Genomic DNA, 12,395 nt, shown 5'->3' with positions numbered 1-12,395 from the left:
ATCGTGAAATCGTTATCTATATACATCCGAAGAGTATTTCATTATCAGGGTATAATGAGATCGATCATACGTACGCGTACAATGTTTGACCGTTTTAATGGTGTTATGATAGCAGTAATTAAACATTCCCCGCAGCTGATGGACACGCTGGTTGGTTATTGCCTATCCACAGACCTTCGTCTCTACCGATAGGTGCATATATTTACATACATATATCTGAACGAGTATGTACATACCTGTGCCTCGTATGGACATACATATATATATATATATGTGTCATATATGCATATATGTATACGCACCAATTTGTACGTCGATAAGGGAAGGGCGACGCAATGGTGGTTGACGTCTCGTAGCTGGTTCCGCGAATCGTACGTCCGACGAGGTTGATTTTCGAATCGCTTCGAAGGTGCAGTCGATTTGGAAAAAATTCATTATTTCACGTATATTGTGCGATTCAATAAAAATATTTCCCACTCAGACCTTCGACCACGAACTATTTCGGTATAAACCTTCGCCAGGACTTCCCCTGTGGTTAATTCTACATTTCATCCCCTTGGGAATTGTTCGCAGCTATCTCATTGCTGATTGATCAATCGTTATCCGTCTGTAACGGTTGAAAAACCACCTTGTTTAAAATTAAATCGGGTACATACTACGCATCAAATGAATGGTTTAGAACCCGGTAACATGAAGTGTTTTTCACATGGCCAATTTCTATAGCTATAGTATAGTGTTTGCACAAATATGTTACTTCCTTTAAATGGTTTTCACAAGTTGTTTTTCACAGATATTTGTGTAATTATATGTTTGCCTGAGAAATCGAAACTTCTGACCAATTAATTCAGTTTTTCGATCTAATTTTCTGATAATGGCATCGATTCATTCGAGACTATATGTACATAGGTATAGACGATGGACGATGTTCACGTTGCGCGGATGTTATTCGACTGAACTCTAATGCTGATTGGAAAGTTGAAATTTTTTCCCTTCTTCATAATTTTCCTAAACGATCACAACGTTTATCGTCCGTATAACGCGGAAGCGCGGGCGCCCAAACCACCGCTTTATTCTTCATATTTTCAAACATTTTATCTGCCGTTGAATTTTGAATTGACTTCCATTGACTAGTTACGTACGGAATTCGTGGACGATCAAAGGAGAATTTGCTGCAGTTAATAGAAGTGAATATAACAAAGGTGAAATACGTATTTACCTTTATTCGAAAATACCTCACAATGATCAATATCATGGCATAGCCAACTGAGTTTCTATAACCGCTCTCCTGTATGTATACCCGTATGGTAGGTACGCTACATGGTTGAAAAATACGTAACTGATATATGTGTATGTAATATAGATATATAGCGGAAAATGTATGGGGCATCGAAAGATGTAACCAACTCACGTATAGAGCGAAATACATATTCTCGCCGATGTATATCTATATGTATGTATAATATATAAACATACATACAATGTATGAATTTTTTTAAACCAATGTATCAACAATAAATTTCAACTTATGCGGAGGGTACAATGGTGACGAAAATCGATATTTTCTTATCAAAGCATCAGAGAAAAGAAAAAGAAAGGAAATGTAACCTGATCCGACATTGGTGTCATAATGTATGACGTTGTAGGCACACCCAATATGTCCTTGAATACAAAAATTTCAAGGAATTATTATGTAACAATTTTGTCGAAAGTTCGCCCGTTCGTTCGGCACGCACATCTCTAACGATTTACAGTTTAAGCAAGTGGGTATATCATACGTAATGTATGATTCGGGCTTTGTAATCGCACCACATCTAGACCATCCAAGTTGGTACGTGACTGCGTGGGGCTCAAGGCGACGCTCAAGGTATAAACGCAACCCCATAAGTACGAATGAATGTGTTCAATGACGGTATAAAGTATATTGGGTCACGTATGCCGCCACATGCTATTCCATATTATCCGAACTCTGAGTCTAATTAGATGCTATTACCTGTTTTTTTTTTTTTTTGTTTTCTCATTGGGTCTTTCCTATTTTCTTTTAACGTTTACCGAACGATTTGCCGACTGTTTTGCCCTAATTAAAGAGAGGCAGAGATTTCGGTCGGCGGTGGAGGCTCTTCTTAAAGTGAAGGGTTTCACTAACGGTGTACGGCAGGGATGTGGGGTCGTTTTTCTTTCGTTAATGGTAATGGTTTCCATTCTGCCAAACAAGGTTTCGTATGTTTTGTAATCTAATATTATCGGACGCGCAGACCGTGTGTAGAGCGCAGTACCTACGACCTCGCGTGGGGCTAAGAAGAGGAACTTTGCACTGTGAACAATGGTGCAAGTCTATATAGGTGCACACATAATATAGTAATACAGTTCACCGAATAGCGTTGTGGCAGCCAACTTTCTTGTCGTGGTACTCAGCCTAATCGATGGAAGCGATAGAGTTAGTAGCGCCGTTAGCGGTGGTGATGCTGCAGTTGCGAATGTTTTTATAAAAGAGACAAGATAATGCAGAGGTTGAAAAGCACGTATAACACGGAAACGTGGTTGCGGATATTCTCTTTTTCGACAGGGTGGGTTTTTACAAACTTTGCATTCGCGACGGGTCTGTAATTCGACTCATATGGCTCCGTATCTTTTCATCTGCACCGTGTAAACGCGGAAACAATTGTCACCGAGAATTTCGGGGAGTTTTCATAAAAAAAATACTGCTCACTCCGAATGCGGAATCAGAACTAGAAAAACATGTGGTAATGAAACGTAGCATCGTACATTGAGGACTTTTTGATCGATATGGACTTTTGGACAGTCTTCGAAAAATACCCCGCGTGTAATTGTTCAATGTTGAGAAAAATGAAAGGATTTCACGAAGAACATTCCTCATCTGCGACAGCCTCCACGCGTCTCCGAAGTACGGAAATTCTGTTATCACCGCTACTACTATTTTATAGAATCCAAAATCTTGGTGAATCTTCTTGCGCCATTCTCTATCTATACACATTACGTACGCGGGTACATCGTGATTTCGAAATAATTCTCAGGATAACATCCTTCTTCGGTAAAAAGTTTGCAAAGTACGGGTATGACATATATGTACACCTTCTTTTTATGAACACATACAATATAAAATATGCACGCATGAATCCTCCGGTATTAAGTATTTATCGTGTCACTACCACCTCATAAAAAAAGCAAATAAAGAAAAAAGGTTGCGCCGCTAGAAGAGCTTATCTACCCCAACGGCTTTCCGAACTGCTGCTCTTTAACGCGGTCTTGGAGGTCCGACTAACCTATGCTGCGGCAATCCTATGTCAGTTTGGTCCTTTAAAACGTTAAGGATCAACGCGGTGCCGGACCCTTTCAGATCTTGCTCACGTGCGGTTCCCTCAAATTTACGTACGTATTTGCCGGTTCGGGTTCGAAGCAATATAATGCGAAGGACGTCCGACTGCCAGAGGCTCCCCAGATCCTCTACCATCACCATTTTTCGTCTATGCATTTATCTTTATCACGTATTCTTGAAACACGATGGCTGAAGAAAAAAAAAAGATAAATACCTACGCTGAAAAATGGAGGTAATTTATAGGCCGTTCTTCAAAGATCAATATAATCTGGAAGAATCTGAATCTTTTATATTAGACTCTTGAAACTCGAAATTACTTCTTTTCGAGATCCAAATATTTGAGACACGTAAAAAATAATCTGAAAGTTACATCGTAGAAAAAATTGTATCAAAAATTTTCCACGACGTCGTTTTATCAAATACGGCAATTGAGCCGGGTCCCTCTCTGAAATACCTTTCACCTTTTTTTCCGTCTTTCCGTCGTAGCTTCGGCCGGAAATAACTCATTTTTCTATACTATACTATAGTGGAATCGTTGTAGGTGGATTTCCTTCGGAACTATAATGGGCATTGATTTTCGAATCAAAGATTCAAGTTCAGAAACTGAGTGTTCAATTTATTTTCTATCTTTTTTTTTTTTTTTTTCGGAAGACTCCGTCATTATGAGACGAATTATTGCATGGGGTCGAATGTGGAATGTGTACCTTCTTGAACCTTGTGATATAAAAATCGTTTCATTAAACTGGAGGTTTTTCATTTAATCGCGAATAATTTATCATCCTTCCTTAATAAAAAGGTATATGACCGAGCTGCGAGGCTATACGTGTTAAAATATACGTCTATAACAAGAATTACGGCGCGATCATTGATTTTGTTGTGCAATATATTTATTCTATGGAAATTTTCTTATCCGCGTAATAATAAAGGTCATCGTCGTTAATTTTTCATTTCTTATAAACCATGAAAATTGCAAACTTTGCCCGGTCGCTCTATCCCCTAGTCACTTCTCTGAAAAGTTATTAAGGTGAGTTGTCCTCGGCCCTACTTGGCAGTTCTTTCGGATCGTGACGTCGACGTATAATAATATGTTTAATTTAGTTCCGCGAATCCGTTCGCGAGGCGAAATATCTTGATAGGGGTGCACGACTGCTCACTTTGGACCCTTCGTCATCTTCTATCCCCCATTTCCGGCCCCTCTGCCGCCTTTGCTTCGGAGAAGCACTTGTATCGATTATCGAGACGAGGATTGAAAGTGCATGCTCTGCTGGATTCGGATTTCAAATGCTGATGGGGAAAAGAAAGGTAAGAGGGGAATGAAAGAGGAAAAAGAAGACGGGGTTCGCGACGAAAGAGAGAGGGGAGAAGGTTGCCTGCTTAACGGAGGGTCAAGCAGCCAGGGCGATAAAGTTTTTCAAAAAAACTTTTCCTACGAGATGTACACACACACACATATAATATACCTATGCGCACGTACAATAGGGCATCAAAAATTCTCGTACCATATAGTTAGATATACGTATAATGTATGTGAACGAGAAACAAAGCTTCCGCTTTTACCTACCATGTATAAAATATAGTATACGTACAAAATCTGCAGAAGCCACCTCCACCGCTCAATATGGTCCCGTTAGCTCAGATTTTGCCCCTCCGTCAGACTCTGTGTTCGAGCTTTTGTTTGGATGATTCGTTGCTGTGTTCACGGCCGTTCCGAAGCTCGGGCAAGATGAGAGGGAAATACGTTTGTCGGTCCGAGTGTGGACCGTTGATCCTTGTTCGTTTCGCCCCGGTTTCCCCGAACAGTTGAGCCACGTGATTCCGGTTCTCTTATGTAATATCTACTCGTGCAGAGTGAAGTGAGGCTTGTTTGCGTGGATACCCCACCAGCAGTGGTGGTAGCGGTATACGTTCAAACTATGCGAAGGGAAGTTGTCCCTTCAGACTCTGGTCGGTAGGTTGATGCCATTTTCGCCTCGGAAAAAAATGTAAACGGTGTTTCAAAGGCCGGCAAGAGGAGAGGTAGAAAATAAGGAGAAAGGAAAGGAACCAAAGAGAGAAAGAAAAAGAAAAAAAAAAATTGGAAGTGAAATAAAAAACCAATGAATAGGAGAAGTAAGACCGCAGAAGTTTACTTTAAAGCCTTACTCGTATTCCCGAGCACGAGTCAATGTTACATGATGGAAGTGGAGACGGTATTTTCAACCCGTTTGCATACAGGAACGGAGGATCCTCTTATACCTCATACCGATTCGGTTTCCGTTTCCTGGTGGTGCAAACTTTGCTTTAAAAAGAGCGAGGGATACGTGTGCGACGAGAAACAACGAATGAGAAAAGACGCGAGGAGTGCGATTAAATATGTAGAAAGAGAGAGAGGGCGAGAAAGAGAAAAAAAGTCGGAAAGGAAGGGGGATGGAAAGTGAACACCCGTGTGTTTTCTTACACCACAGCTTTTTTTTATTTGGTTTTGCAGGCTCCCGTTGCACCGCGAATTATTTCTTTCCTCGAGATACGAGTATTGCGGACCAACCCAGCTAAGAATGTAATTCACTGCTACGGACGCTTGTACACATTCAGTGCATATAGAGATATACATACCCATATGTAAATATCCTGTATGTAAATAAGCGGGTACTGCGGCGCCCAGGATATATGTATTCGAGTAGATGTATGTATTATGAGTAGGGATCGCAGTTGAATTTTCTACGGTGAAATATATCGGCTTTTTTACACACTTTATAATACCAGAGGTTAAAAGGGGGCCTTTATGACGAGCTAGATGTATCTCTGCAGACATATTATACCCGGATTGATAATAAATTATCCATGTTACGAACAACCAGAGCGCCTTATGAATCACGGTGCGCACTTCCTGATGCCGGATGCGATCGTTTTTATTCAGCTGCAACTGAACGTTATGGTATGGAATGTATGCGATTCGCCCGCCATTTCATCCTGTCTTTGACCAAAACGAAATGGAGGTTGAATTTTCGTCCGCTAGAAATACTAGAATTTATTCATTACACCTTTACCCCTAATTCGAATTGAACTACTATTGATTGAATAATAATGAGAAAAATAATGCGAATTGGAGTGCGGCTACGATCGTTTAAAATTTATTTTATTATAGAGTTGCAAATACCATGCACCTTCTCCGATGGTATAGTACAATCATTTTTCATACTTCGTTATTTTCACTTAATATTTAATGTAAAAATGTTTACAACTAAATATCTCCGTTCCTTCGAGTGGCGATATCTATGGGGTAACGGAATTGCCCTGAAATTACTTCAAGATCGACTAAAAAGCGAAGGCTCTAAATGTATAACTTATATCAACGTGAGTTATAGAAACTTTACATGTACATGAACTCGTCACCACCTCAGAAATGTGTAAATTCGATGTCTACGTGTACATCACATATATAAATATATATGTCTACAAAATGTGTTGCGTCGTTCATTTTTGAGAATCGTTGAATAAATTTCAATTTTCTTTTTTGCAATCGTCAGGGTTCTCATATACGTATGATCTTATATAACGGCGGATCATAATCTTACACTTCTATGATTTCTAATTGTATGTAAATGTATAAATTTATCACTTACTGAACTTTGCTCTGTGCCATTTTATTGCCAAAGGTATAACCTAAGATATTTAGCTGATAAACACTCGACTAAATTACCATTGAACGTTGATTTAATTACAGATTTAATACCTAGATTAATTTACGGTTGAGCCTCTCTTGTCTCGTAAACGTATTTTTTGCTTTTGTTCTTTCATCTCACAACGTAATTGCGTGGAAATAATTAAGATTTGTATTTCCTACATAACGTATAGTAAATATTTCGGCGCGAGGGGAATAGTTAATAATAAGAAATAAATAACGACATATCTATAAGTTTGAAAAAATTACGTCCTATCGTCCTAAATATTTGGCCTAGGCCATTTTTGATCCTTCTTCAGGATCAAACTATAAAAGGGAATATTGGAGATGGAAATCAAAACTCTATTCCTCGGTAATAAAACAGCGAGGGTGGACGAAAACACATAAATTGTCGGCTTCGGCAATTTCGCAAACCCGGGCATTGGAATTATCACGACCTATCGTACGTGGCGGTTATTCGCAACGACCTTCTTCGAGAAATAAAAAATAAGGAAAAACAAGCAGAACATGAGAAAATATAAACGGTGGAATGAGAACGAAGAAAAAGAGGGGCCGGAGTAATCGCAAAGAAATCCTAACTTGTGTGGGTAAATGTACCGGTTTATAATTTTCGAAAATCGATGGCGCATAGTTTGCTTCAATTTAGCTTCCGATACTATAATTTACTTACATCAAAGAATACTTACGAATATTTATTTACCTATAAATATACCTATGCACGTCCATTTAATGTGATCATCTAGATTTCATCTAGAATCATCTGCTAGAAATACAGAAAAATGTTTCGTAACATAAAGTCTGTAGCAATAGTCGCGAGCGTCTTCGGCCGTTTTTTAAAAGATTCCAACTACAATACACGTTACACCGAAGGTCTAATGTAGACATTTCAATAGTACTACATCTGTTTATTAGCGTGACTCTTTTCCCAAGAAAGTCCAATAGTTGCGGAGTTTCTAACACGCAATTAAAATCGACCAAACACGATTCTCTCTGTAAGTTCACAACGAGTATCTGATTTTAGATTTGAAGAAAAGGACTAGAAAGTTGAGAGCAAACGATACATATACATGTACCATATTACATTATCAAAGGACAAGTTATACGTATAAAATTCTCACTTTTTATTTCGAATGCCACTAGTCGCTTCCTCCCTGGCAGATTTTTCCATACGAAGAGTAATGTTTTCATCCCCTCGGAGAAGTGATCTCGTATTAACATACTTTTTCCTTATCTTCATTGACTGAACTTTTTCTCACTTTGGTGGCGTGTGTCAGGGTTGGCCTGGCTAGCCCTGGTTCGTATTAGGTATGACTTCATCCAGGAGTCGGAAAGTGAAAACTTTATTTCGCAATCTTTGAATTGTAACGGCCGCCGACTGCAGAGAGGATAAGTTCTTGAGACGAAGTTAAACACGTTGCGAGTTGTCATGAATTCGAGTAGCCTGTGGAGCTCACATGTAATACGCATAACTCCATTTGTTCCGATTTATCATCTGATCACTTAATATTTCCGACGGAGATAAATAATACTGCGGATAACGTATATTACGTATAAAAATGGCTGAGCTGACGAGGCTGAGAGCCGGTAGTCACAGATGCAAAATACTCTTCAGTCCGAGCTCCGTTTCCTTCGATCCGCCTTTTTGCATTGGCAGGTCATCCATCACAGTCACTCGAGTTACTTTGTTTTTCAAACTCCAAACTATTAGGACTGTATAAGGGTGTGTCTTTCGGGAGGCCATCACGTAGGTATACATATATGTAATACATATATATATTATATATAGGTACATACCGAAAAAGAAACGTGCAGGTTGAAATCGACTGATACTCTGTTCGACTTGGGATTAAACTTCATTTCACTTTTTACTCGATCACTTCCCAATGTATTTTTTTTTTTTTTTCTTCCCTTTTTTCGCTATCAACGAAATAAACGAAAAAGAAAAGAAGAAAGGAAAAAACAACTTTGCTACCCGAGTGAATATAGGTATAAGGTATTAAAGTATAAAGGAACCTGGGTGGTGAATTTCGGATGTGGATATGAGGCCTTGGATAAACGAAACTGGGAACAATGAAAAAAATGTCCCAGGAGTTTGGGTCGCGCTTGATCTTTGAAATAAATCGAAACGTACTCAAGGGTCACAATAAAAACACCAGACTTTTATGCCCCCGAATGAAAACTCCTACTGTAATTTATAGAATAGAAAGTTTTCTTGGCAATTCCGCACAGCATAAGATCGAACATGGCTGATGTACATTCCTTTAAAGAAAAAAAAAGGTCAGTTCGATCAGACGAAAATAGAAAAAAATTAACAAGCAATCGACTGTGTCGGAGGTAACAACAACAACGATAACGCATTAACAATGACAATCGATTAGGCTAATGAGTATCATATCAAAAATGTTGATAAATTCATTGAAGAAATAATCATTTTTTAAGAAGTGCGAAAAAGAGCATTTTAATACATCTCACAAACAGTTAAAACACAACCAATCATAGGTATCCTAATTCGTTTAACGGTGTAGTTGGAAACATTTATATAACAATGGTATTCATAAACCGCTGAAAAATTATTACACATAATGGTTTTGTTCGGAAGAACAAATTTTTCAATACGTCACTGCATCAGGTTTGCAGACGAGACCGTGTGATTTTTATTTTTCCTCTCCTTCTATTGATTGATTTATTTATTTATTCTGTTTATACGTATTTATTATTTTTTTTCCGTCATTTTCAAACTACGAGGTTAATTCACGACGGATAAAGGATACTCTATAGCGGGATAGCGATTCGACGAAAACTTTGATTTATAGGCGTTTGTCAGCAGAAATATTATCTTCTTCCCTCACATATATTATCATTATTACTATATATACATTATCATCACTATTGTGTACACGGATTACCGATATATCGATGTAGGTATGTATTCGTTTTGCTATTTCGCATGGGTGAGCTTTTGCGCGCATTTAAAAATTTTGTGTTTTTCTCCTTTCTTTCGATTCGTTATTTTCAGAACATCAATTTATATATAATTGTATAATATACATACATTACTTCTATTGTTATCATTATACAGTAAATTGAATGCGTCATATATGCTAATGTAAGTATCCCGGTTTATAATATCAGGTATAGTAGGCATCGTTCACTTCGTATAATTATTTTGAGCGCCCAATTTCATTCATCGTTATTAATTCTCTCTTTTTGTTGGTTTTATATATATATGTATGTGTATATATACTATTCAGTAGTTATTATGCGACATCGTTAATTTTATCGTATAATATAAATATTATCATTATTTTATTATTTCATTTATTTTTAATAAAACTTTTGATTATCGAAAGTTGATTTTTGGGTCATCAATAGGGTCGTATAATACATTTTAAAATCAATCGGGTGAAAATATCGTCATCCGAGTGTATACAGGTGGTGGCAATTATACCAATATAAGCCCGTAAAATTGAAAATTTATTTAGCACTCACAAATCAGATTATTTTCAACGCTCAAGAGAATTGAAGTTTATCGGAGTGAGTACCTATATAAAATATAATATTTATTCAAGTATAATTACGTGCGTATCGATGGTGTGTATGAATTTCAATTCACTATGGATCCCTGCAGTGTATATAATTATATGCGTTACAAGAAGAACACGCTACGAAGGAAGAAATTTTATGTACGATCGAATGAAAAGTATTGAAAATTCTCGAAGTATCTTAGATCTTGAATCGATGGAATATTACGAAGAATTGGATATACGACAAAAAATGAAAAGATGAATCAAATCGAGAAAATTTAACCAATCAAAAACAAGTGAGTTTGCGGCAAGTAATTTTTTTAAATTAATATTAAAGACGCGAGGGAGATAAAATACTATTAAAAAGTTTCCGTGTATCGCAAATCCTGTTCATATAGGATTTTAATGACGACAAGACACGCGAGGTTCTAAAAACTCATTACAATAATTAAATAGTAATTAGTGAATAGGAAGGTAGTAAGTCTGGAATAATTTTAAGCACGTCCAAGTGAACTATACACGTACAAGGTAATTTGAAATTACTCACTTCGCATACAGGCGGTTTCACGATACCCTGACAAACGATAATTTTTTTCTTATTGAAAATTATTTTTTCAACGTCAGAGGCAGAGTAATTTTCCCCTCTTCAATTTGTTTTTTTCCCCCCTTTCTTCGCCACACCCATTCAGTTTCATCCGATGTTCCGTCCCTTCGCTTTTCTAGCTTCTAGCGTGACGCGGCTCAAATCTCTACCGGATTCTGGATTCTAGGTCATTTGTGTCACCCATTGCTGGTGCGTCGCGTTTTCGTCGAAAACTGAGAGTTATCGATGGAGGGCGATAGAAAAATATTGTCCAACCCTGCCCTGACCCCTTGTCTGCCCCGGAGCCGGAAGTACTGGGTTCGAAGGCTTTCGGAATGGATCCCGGAAGGACTTCGCGTCATCTCTCGTTCTCTTTGATTCAGATTTCGATCATGATTTTCCTTCCAACACGATCACTCTACACAAGTAATCCTCCTGTAGTGTAGAGATAATTTTTTCCCTCGTTCATTTCTTCTCTACTTTTTCTTTTCCGACGATCGGTCACCACGCGAATCCTCGGGGTACCAAACGTACTTTTTTACGTTTCCTTACAAAAAAAACTTTCTACGAAAAGTTTTCACCTTGTTTCACCGCTGACGCTATGCAGGTACGTATATACGGGTACAACACATACAGCGTACGTACATAAAGTATAAATTTCGTTTTATTCCGATTGTTTTCACGGTATAAATCGTTACATGAAATTTCATTTTTTTCAGCGTTTATCGGATGTAATATTCCGCGCACCTGTCACGGTATAAAGTGATTCACGAACGTTGCAGCGATAGTTATTATACGTGAACTGGGTGATGAAGGGTATTCGCTGCGCTCTGTAGTACGTAGGTACTACATACGTATACGTTGCACCGTGCATCGACTCGGCATTGCCGAGCGAATGTAAATGAAGCAACGTCAGCTGATCGACTTTGACTATTGAGAGCCAGAGTTATCTCTGGTTAGTATTACGTACCTATACACATTTACATATAGGACCACACTTGATCACTCTATACGATACGGGGTTACCTATGGGTGGAGAAATACAACTATTTCTGCAAGGGATACATGTATGTACGTACATTGCACATACCGCACGCGGATGTGGTTGTGTTATTTGGACTTGTTTCCGTCATTGTGTTACGGTGGAAGGGTAATTGTACCCGTAGTTCATGCAATCCGTTGAGCCCGCGTGACCGGCATGGAGTGGAGTGGAATGGAATGGAGTGGAGTAGGTGGGATTTACTGCACAAGTATCTCGTGTATATATAGGTCCTTGGTTCGCGTCTTTCCATT

Source organism: Athalia rosae, chromosome 2 (genome assembly GCF_917208135.1).
Source record: "Athalia rosae chromosome 2, iyAthRosa1.1, whole genome shotgun sequence".
NCBI classification, from domain to species: Eukaryota; Metazoa; Arthropoda; class Insecta; order Hymenoptera; family Athaliidae; genus Athalia; species Athalia rosae.
The sequence above is the reverse complement of the archived record's forward strand: the minus strand, read 5'-3'. Positions refer to the sequence as shown.